Raw genomic sequence first — 10,801 nt, forward strand, 5'->3', positions numbered from 1 at the left:
CAACAGAGCCGTCCTAAAAAGTACTGCTTTAAGATGGCGGCTGTCTACTAACTCATTTAGTGCCATGTCTGTCATTTTGCATCTAGTTATATCTATGTACAGTACATGTGATATCTATCAAGTCTACCATATCTACCATAACATGCGCGCGTAGTTTGTACTAGCTATCGGCTACAACATGTATTATTGGAGCTACCTAGCATCGCGTTTGCTCGGCGTCACAACTTTCTTGCCTCCTCCATACTCCTGCTCTGTCGTCTCTGTGAGTCCGTCTCCCTCAGACTTTTCGACCAATATAGTAACGCATAGTAACGCATGCCTTTCCGTCCTCAGTAACGGTAACGGCGTTGCCAAGATGAGAAAAGTAATTAATTAGATTACCCACTACTGAAAAAAATAACGCCGTTAGTAACGCCGTTATATTGTAACGCCATTATTAACAACACTGGTTCCATGTTTATATAGCAATAGAACAGAATTTTCTCTGGGCCTTGCAAAATCAGTCAAAATCCAGGAAAACGGTCGGGAGCGAAGGGGGTTGGCTGGGAGTGAATGCGTTAAGATGTAAAAGAGGTCGACATATAATCACAAATGTATTTTATAAAGGTTGAAAAGTTAGTGTAGTGTTGCTTTAAAACACGATTTTACATGTAAACCTTGAAGTGAAAGTTTCTAGGGGGGGTGTTTATTCGTGAATCATTTTGAAAATGTAAAATGCTTTTCAACGTTGCCTCTAGAGGACATCATTGCCCATTTTCAATCGTTCTGCTTTTTAGAGGAATGGTTCGGAAATCATCAACATTGTTTCCCAGATGTTTTTATTCATTAAACCAGTTGTTTGCTAGATTATTTATTTGTAAATTCATTCATTTTATTATTTATGTGTTTCCTTTTACTTTTTAACATGGTTCCACTTCCAAATGATGTAACTTTGTCTTCATTTGGATTTGAATTTGCGTGCGGCACTTTGTTACGGCTGTGGTTGGTTGCTATATAATTTTGTTGAGTTGTGACAACTTCTTGTTCTGCCACACTAAACTGCAACAATACACTGTTAAAATCTTTCCTAATCAATAATTAGACATGGTTAAGCGTTCAATCAGTTCCTTGAGCCCTTAAACGTCTTTTAATGCGCGACGCATCAAAGTGGTCGACGCTCGACTGATTTTGTCTTGATTGCATCAAAACATGACATTTATTTTGTGCGTGTTTGCACCCCAAATCCCGAATTAAAAGCCCCTTCTTCCCGTTGGTGAGTGTTTGTACAGATTGGAGGCACGTCGGAGTTTGTGAGTCGGTCGCTCACGTTTGCTCGCCAGCTGCTCGAAAGCTGCTCGACGAGTTAGTCCGACGATTAATGACACGCGAGTGTTGACTGCGAAAGTTGAATGAGGGCAAATGTTTAAAGTAGGATGGATTAAATCCAGAGGCTGTTAAAAATGTATTATCTCATTGGCTGCCATTGACAGTGCTAGATGTCTAATCCAATTTGACTGGGTGGGGAAAATCAACGGTTAATCGGAAATTGAGTCAGTAAAAAAAACAGCAATCGGCTTAATTGTTTGACTATTCATGTTTTTGGGTGACCAGTGGTTAAAAATACATTTTCTGAACGGAACATGTTTTACAGGACACACAGGAGAAGACAATCATTCCATGTTAGAATGTCATCATCAGTTTTGTGGTTTGGTTTAGTGAAACAAAGGAATAATCAGGGCTATTCTTGTTTGTGGTTGTAAGTCATTTTCTGTAAATGGAGGAAGATTGTGTAACTGTTTCTACAGATACTAGTCATAAATATTGTTAACTTATTGACAGCTGTGGACGCGTATATTCATCATATCAAATTGCTGACTGCCAATGACGTATTTCCTCTATTTGTCATAAAGAACTCCCCCAACTTGTCTGTGAAAATCTGATATTTTTAAACCACTTTAATAGAGCTGCAACAATTAATCGATTAATCGACAACTGTTCGATTAGCAAATTAATCGACAGCTATTTTGATAACCAATTAATCGTTTAGGACTTAAACTTGTCTAAATTCTTGAAATTATAACATACATATAACCAGTGTTGTCACAGATTACTTGAAAAAGTAAGTTAATTACTTATTACTGATTTTGCCTCAAAAAAGTAATCTAGTTACTTTACTGATTACTTCATTATCAAAGTAACTAAGTGACTTTAAAAGTAATCTATCAGTTACTTTTTACCCATTTTTCTCCCGTTGCCGCCTCGACATAAGAATGACAACAGAAAAATGTCATCACATGTAATTGACTTGCGGATGATTGAATTTAAAGGGGAATATCAGAATTTCACGCGAGCTTAGCCACTCTGGAGCCCTGAAACTAACAAATATCTGACAAACTGCTTGGAATTTGTAAATTTGAAAAAAAAGTTTCATTAGGACTAGGGTTGTTCCGATCATGTTTTTTGCTCCCGATCCGATCCCGATCTTTTTAGTTTTGAGTATCTGCCGATCCCGATATTTCCCGATCCGATTGCTTTTTTTTGCTCCCAATTCAATTCCAATCATTCCCGATAATTTTTCCCGATCATATACATTTTGGCAATGCATTAAGAAAAAAATGAATAAAACTCGGACGAATATATACAGTGGGGAGAACAAGTATCTCCACATTCAACATACATTCCCACAAACACCTGCTAAACATACTGTACCTATAAACTAAATTATGAATGCATTAAGAAAAAAACAGCGCAAACAAAAACTTTGCTTATGTTGGTCTTCACAGGGAGTAGCTAGATTCAGCCATGTGAAATGAGTTATGTCATATTCACTGTTGCCACTAGAGGGCAGTGTATCCGCCCAAATCAATGAAAGTAATGCAAACACTTTCAAAACAAACCATTACAGTGGAATACTCGAATCAGCAAAATTTTATTCAAATCTTGTTTTCTAATCAAATTACTCGAGTTAATCAATTAATCATTGCAGAAATAATAATAAACATTCATTTTTTTATTTGTACGAAAATATACGATTATCATCATAACATTGCCATTGAAAAATATAAACATAAAATTCCTGAGTATAAACGCAACAATTGTTGGTCAAAAACATACAATTAGGGTTGTACCGATCATGTTTTTTTTGCTCCTGATCCGATCCCGATCGTTTCAGTTTGAGTATCTGCCGTCCCGATATTTCCCGATCCGATTGCTTTTTTTTTTTTTTTTTTTGCTCCCGATTCAATTCCAATCATTCCCGATAATTTTTCCCGATCATATACATTTTGGCAATGCATTAAGAAAAAAATGAATAAAACTCGGACGAATATATACATTCAACATACAGTACATAAGTACTGTATTTGTTTATTATGACAATAAATCCTCAAGATGGCATTTATATTATTAACATTCTTTCTGTGAGAGGGATCCACGGATAGAAAGACTTGTAATTCTTAAAGGATAAATGTAACTTTGTATATTGTGACTAAATATTGCCATCTAGCGTATTTGTTGAGCTTTCAGTAAATGATACTGTAGCCATTTAACTTCTGCCCAAATGCATGATGGGAAGTGCAACCATGACTGTGCGTTGTGGTACCAATTGATATATCTTCTCTGAGTTTGAAATAACATAGGGTGTTAAGAAAAAGATCAAATACTACCTTTCTTCCCCACATTGCTTCCCAAGATTATTCTAATCGTTGAGAGAGGGATTGTAAGGCTTTAGCCATTTTAAGGCTCCAAATGGTGCCAAAATTCTCTCTACTCATTTCACGCTGCCTTTTAGCTCTATATACTGTATGGTGGCGCCGTTATAGATTGAACGCGACAATTGGTGATTGGGTCGTGCAGCGCATGCGTTAATTGCATTAAATATTGTAATGTGATAAATGTAATAAATAATTAATTCTCACCGTTAACGCGATAAATTTGATAACCCTACCTTAAGCTTAAACTAAAGACTTTGGAAGAGTGTAACACATTATGTCTGTGACGTTAAATACAAATAGAAAACGATTAAATTAAAAAATATATATATATATATATATTAAAAAAAGGTATGTCCGATATTTTTTTTGCCAGTATTGATTCCAATACTTTGAAAATGACGTGATTGGATGGGAAATCTCTAATTAGGACCTTTTAGGAATTTTGGGATTCTCTGATAATTGCTTCATGTTGCAGGTATTTAAGGGCTAATGTCAAAACTTCTGAATTTCGGGTTTGGGTTAACAGCATATCAGTGCCAATGTAAAACAATGCAAACTGACGCCACAATAATCAACAACACACAAGTGGATTGTACAGTGCAATAAACACAAAGGTGGTGGCGGGCGCGGATACGCGTGCAGCCGTGCACATTAACAACCCGGAAGTACTCCTCTCAACACACACGCGGTCAATTTGGCCACAATACGTGGCGGCAACTAAGCACTTTACACTCAATTGGACTTACAACACATCCCACAGATGCTCAACGAACACATCACCTCACGGCATAAATGTGCAACATGCATATGATGTAAACAAAGCTTGCCAACTTGGAGCGATGACTGCCCGTCGTTGCTACGGCAAAGCTACGAAACGGCCGCTCATGCAGGGGGTCCAACCTTTTGCTGATACCCTCCAGAATGAAGGAAACATTTTAAATATGATGGTTCACTTATTTTTTTCCTCCTTCTGTCATTGTTTGCATACTATCGTCATTGAAATATGAAAAGCAATAAATGTTTGGGTGCTTTTAGTTAAAGCAGACAGTTTTTTCATCTGTGTGAATTTGACAAAGATCAGATCACATTTGATCGTGATTATTTATGAAATGTGAGAAATTCCAAAATGTTCAGATACTTTTTCATACCACTGTATACTGACTATTCAGAAGCTCTTTTTTTTTTTTTTTAAGTAGTTTTATATAGTCATCAAAAGCACTTTCTCAAGCTTCTTTTTGTTGTTTTCCTGTTTGAGTCACCCCAAAAGCTTAAAATTGTGGTCAAAGTCACTATTCTTGATTCTGTGTGTCTTAAATAGGCTTCCAAACAGCAATATAGAGAACTCTGCATTGACAACAGCGGACAGCAAAGGAGTTCAAACATATTCCCATCATCATTTACCTGCTTATTTCTAATATTACATGCAGGAAATCATGTACAATGTCATTCCAACTGGTGGACTTTACAAGGTTACCGTCCGAAAGCGACGATACTCATCTCTATCATCTTTGCTCGTCGTGTATAGGAGAAGCTTTTGGGAACAGTAAGGAGGTGTCACCTTGCAATAAGTGGATTAAACGTTGGCCCGTCAGCCGCCAATGCGCCGTAATCGGAGACGATGGTTTGACAAGCGTGTGATCAAAACGGATACTGAGCCCAAACAAGTTCAACCCATAAATTGATCCAGGAAAAAAGATTAAAACACCCACACGGGCCAGGTAAACAGAGTATACGTGTTGGGTTTATTGCGCGCTACAGTACTGTAAATATGCGACGCTATGCCCGGGAGGCACATTTTAATTACAGGGTTAAAGGTAAGCAAGCAGAAGAGTAGGGGAAAGAAAGTGTTCCTATAGAGGCAAGCATCAAACGCTTCACGAGGTCCAAAACGTGGCAACGAGCGGCGTCGGTGTCGAACACGCCCAGAGTACTTAGCCCTCGGTCATTCTGGCACGCTCTCACAAGACAAAAGACAAGTCGTATCAGCAATGCAAAGCGTCCCTCGGGTCACAACTCATCAGTCGAATACCAACGTCGCTGCGAGGCTGACGAGGCTTAGCTCGTTGGAACTTTTAACTCTTTCCGCACACGCTGACCCCATAACCAGACATGTGAAGTTCATTTATTGTGCGACAAAGAATCTTTACTTTATTTACCTATAAAAAAAAATATATTGTTATTGCACCGGATTATAAATGTACCAGTTTGCCTTATTATGAGGCCCATAAGTGTATATCAATGCACTGCATTTGTCATTTTCACTGCTTCTTTACTGTTCGTATAGTACCAACAAAAATGTACAAGTGATCTAAAGCTAAACTAATCAGGAAAGACCGATGGTGATTTCTAACTGTGCTATAAGTAAGCTTGTAATTAACAAGTACCGTGTTAATTATTTCTTCAGTTACTGTTCTAGTTGTTTCATTAATTGCTAGTAATGGAATTTGGCAACAAATTATTTGACAGTGGCGCCACAAGACTGTCATAAGACCATCATGACATGACACTGCCATGGGCATGAATGAATGCTTATAACTGATGTCACATGATGTGATCGGGCAAATGATTGACCTTTTGAATGGATGTAAAAGATCCGAGCTGGACATAAATGGAATTAGTGACATAATTTGGTGGATGACAGTTAATGGCATATGTAATAAGCATTCATTAATGCCCGTGATAGGGCTGTCAAAATTATCGCGTTAACGCACGGTAATTAATTTTTTTAATCAATCACGTTAAAATATTTGACGCAATTAACGCACATGTCCCGCTCAGACAGTATTCTGCCTTTTGTTAAGTTTTACAGCAAGGCTTTTTTGTGCTGTCTAACAGCGAACTCTTGTGGTCGCTTTGCGACATGGTTTATTGTTCTCTTGCCAGTTCAATATGGCTGCACGACATCTCAGGCTGACGCCTACGTTGTAATGTTGTGCTTATATGATCCTTGGACAAGATTTGTCCGTAAGTATGGTTGTTGTAAAGAATGTACATATTATGTTAGTAAGCGAAATGTTATATTTTTTGTATGAGACGCTTTTTGTTTATGTTTTGTGAACCTGTATAGCGTGCTAAGCTAACGTTGTTGCTAATGCAATGCTTGTGTACTTTTTTTTGTAGTTTTACGACGGTCTAAAGAGGACAATGGTTTGAGGCCATTTTATTAATAAATCAGATGAAAAAGAAAGAAGTCTGATTATTATGGCGTCGTTCACTAGCTGTCTAGCTTTGGAAAAAGTAGACGCTTCGGAGTGAGGACAGCATAGACAGATTTAAATGACAGTAGAGTGAAATGCCCACTACAGTCCTTATGTACCGTATGTTGAATGTATATATCCATCTTGTGTCTTATCTTTCCATTCCAACAATTTATTTTACAGAATATATATATACTTTACAGAAAAATATGGCATATTTTATAAATGGTTTGAATTGCGATTAATTGCGATTAATTACGATTAATTAATTTTTAAGCTGTAATTAACTTGATTAAAAATTTTAATCGTTTGACAGCCCTAGTCATGTCATAATTATGACTGTCTTATGGCAGTCTTATAACGCCGCTGTCAAATAAAGTGTTACCTATTAACCCCAAAAAATCCACAAATAAGCCGCACTGGACAACAAGCCACAGCTGTCCTCACTGTATTATTGATATTTACTAGATTTGTTCCGATTATGTTTTTTTGCTCCCGATCCGATCCCGATCGTTTTAGTTTGAGTATCTGCCAATCCCGATATTTCCCGATCCGATTGCTTTTTTTTTTTTGCTCCCAATTCAATTCCAATCATTCCCGATTATTTTTCCCGATCATATACATTTTGGCAATGCATTAAGAAAAAAATGAATAAAACTCGAACGAATATTTACATTCAACATACAGTACATAAGTACTGTATTTGTTTACTATGACAATAAATCCTCAAGATGACATTTACATTATTAACATTCTTTCTGTGAGAGGGATCCACGGATGGAAAGACTTGTGACTTTGTATATTGTGACTAAATATTGCCATTTAGTGTATTTGTTGAGCTTGCAGTAAATGATACTGTGGCCATGCCCAAATGCATGATGGGAAGTGGAACCATGACTGTGCGTAGTGCTACCAATTGATATATCTTCTCTGCGTTGGGAAATAACATAAGGTGTGAAGAAAAAGATCAATTGCTACCTTGCTTCCCCACATCGCTTCCCATGATATTTCTAATCATAGGGAGAGGGATTGTAAGGCTTTAGACAATTAAAAAAGGCTCCAAAGGCTGCCAAAATTCACTCTACTCATTTTATGCTGCCCTTTATCTCTCTATATAGGTAAAACGGCGCCATTACAGATTGAGCGCGACAATGTGTGAGTGGGTCGTGCAGTGCATGCATTAATTGCGTTAAATGTTTTAACGTGGTACATTTTTAACAAAATTAATTACCGCCGTTATCGGGATAAATTTGATAACCCTACCTTAAGCCTAAACTAAAGACTCTGGATGAGTGTACCATATTATGTCTGTAACGTTAAAAAAAATTAGAAAACGATTTAATTTAAAAAAATATATATATATTAAAAACAGGCATGGCCGATATTTTTTTGCCAATTCCGATACTTTGAAAATGACGTGATCGGACATCTCTAATATTTACCCAAATGAACCACCATTAAGCCTTGAACCAATCGGCTGTAAAGCTTCATTGCTTCAAGAAGCTTCATTTGGCCATCAATGTTCTCTTGGGGGAGACAGTCAACCTCTGCTGCCACCTGCTGTCAATACTGTTGTCGTCCAACATGCCTCCTAACATGCATTGCAGCACTACAGATGTTTAAATAACAAATTAAAATTCATGTTCTGTGTTAATTATTTTTTCAGTTACTGTTCTAGTTGTTTCATTCATTGCTAGTTATGGAATTTGGTAACACTTTATTTGACAGTGGCGCCATAAGACTGTCATAAGACCATAATAATAATGACATGACACTGCCATGAGCATTAATGAATGCTTATAACAGATGTCACATCATGGGATCTGGCAAATGATCTCCCTTTTGAATGGATGCAAAAGATCTGAGCTGGACATAAATAGAGTTAGTGACATAATTTGCTGGATGACACTTAATTACATCTGTCATAAACATTCATTAATGCCCATGATAATGTCATGTCATAATTATGACGGTCTTATGGCAGTCTTATAACGCCAATGTCAAATAATGTGTTACCTAAAAAAATATGCTAGTTGGAACTGAAGCTGCTGAAGAACTGTACATCAAACTAGGGGTTTATATCTATATATCAAAGGAACCAACAGGTTGTTATCAAAATATTTCACTAGAATAGTGTCTGTTAGCTCATTGGCTGCCATTGACAGTGCTAGACGTCCCATCCATCTTGCTGGGAAGGGGTCAAAGATAGATTGGACATCTAGCACCATTCCCAGTCAGTCTTCCTGGCTTTGGGGGCATTTGTAGGTCATTTCATGTTGATCTTGTGCCACTTCCTATTCATTAGGGGACTTTCCCAGGTCGCTACCTGTTCAGTAATCCAAAATCATCAGGAGTTGATTCATAAATGTCTCAAAATCAACAGGAAAGCACCCAGAGATGCTCCAAAATCAACAGGAAGTGACCTAAAATCAATATATTGTATATTGTAGAATGATTTCCTCACCCGTGCAGCGATATTTGTTGGATCGCCATCTCGTGAGATCATCGTTATCGTGAGCCTTGTATCGCAAATCATATCGTATCATGCTACATCAATCTATGGCTAGGTTAATACCGCAGGTCTTAATGCACGAATTCGATTTTTTCGCGTTTTTCCGACTCGAGTGAGGCATTAACTCGACGGTCTGAACGGGAAAAGTTGCATAAAAATGGACCATATCAAATCCGATCTGGGTCACTTTCGTATGTTGTTTAAATCTGATCTGGGCCACATTTTTCCAGAGTGTGGCTGAACTGTCAAGTCTCCAAAATCGGAGCAAGAGCAGCACGCAAGACAGCAGCGATGTAGCTGTTCGTTAGTGTTAGCGCATAGCATGAATTCGGCTTTTACTTCGCAGGAGGCGGGCTTGACCACGGTCATAAAAAACTACAGTGAAGAAAAGGATAAGGCCGATAATGCTCGCTTTCATATTGTGAGCCAAATGAGCAATATTTCAGTAGTGCTTATATGGCCGGGTCGGAGCAAACTGACGCACACACAAGGCTTATGTGTGTGCGTCATGCATGCACAGTGCATAGTTATTTGTTTAGATGCTTCTGCGCATGCGGGACAGTTTGCTCAACGTGTCTTGGACTGCGAATTAGTGCGCATGCGTAATACTTGAATGGGCTCAATGGACAAAGGCAGTTTGAACGGGCACGCCAAAACATCAGATATGACAAACAATTGGAATAGTGCATTAAGACCGGTGGTATGAACTTAGCCTAAGTTACTCTTTGCATTTTAGGACCTCATCATCAATGAACTTCAACAACTTCCGAGATGGCACCATATTCTATTTCTGCTTCATCGTAAAATCAAGCACTGGGATAACGTTTTAAAGGTACTGGAAAAACTAGAAAATTGGTCTTGAAAGTCTTTTAAAAGTGCTTGAATTTGGCAATGAAAAAGTTGTACGAACCCTGCACAAGGAATAAAGACCATATTACACGAGTCATAAAATCACTACACTGGCTTCTGGTGAATCAATTGATAGACTCTTAAGTCTTCCTGCTGGTGTACAAAACACTTAAAGGCCTCGGACCAAAACACATGCCGGATTTGCTTGATTCCCATGAAACATCCAGACCCCTTAGGACATTTGGAACTGGTTTGTTATGTGTTCCAAGAACAAGACTCAACTCTGAAACAAATTACATGAAGATATGTGGTATGCTCAAATGGTTAGGTCCTTTAAATCAGGGCTAAAAACACGTTTGTTAACAATCGCGATATCCCTAATTGCCCTGATTGTTCAAATCTGCAAGTATGACATGTGTTGTTTCCTATTTTAATTGTTTAGCTTTTAACTGTGTCTTGCTTTTATTTGTTTTTATTTCTTTTTAAATTAATTTTGTTTTGATTGTTTCTTGTTGATTTTAACGTGATGTAAAGCAGCTTGTGTTGAATTG

General features: G+C 37.7%; 1 long non-coding RNA gene across 2 annotated transcripts in view; it reads left to right on the forward strand.

The window, feature by feature from the left end:
* LOC130907586 (uncharacterized) overlaps window positions 1–10,225 on the forward strand; it is a 392,577-nt gene extending 382,352 nt beyond the window's left edge. For both annotated transcript variants that reach the window (XR_009061498.1, XR_009061497.1), the window contains one exon: window positions 10,138–10,225. This is a non-coding gene — a long non-coding RNA (uncharacterized LOC130907586). The remainder of the gene's footprint in view (window positions 1–10,137) is intronic.
* Window positions 10,226–10,801: the final 576 nt, after the last annotated feature.

This window comes from Corythoichthys intestinalis, chromosome 19, assembly GCF_030265065.1.
Source record: "Corythoichthys intestinalis isolate RoL2023-P3 chromosome 19, ASM3026506v1, whole genome shotgun sequence".
Taxonomy (NCBI): domain Eukaryota; kingdom Metazoa; phylum Chordata; class Actinopteri; order Syngnathiformes; family Syngnathidae; genus Corythoichthys; species Corythoichthys intestinalis.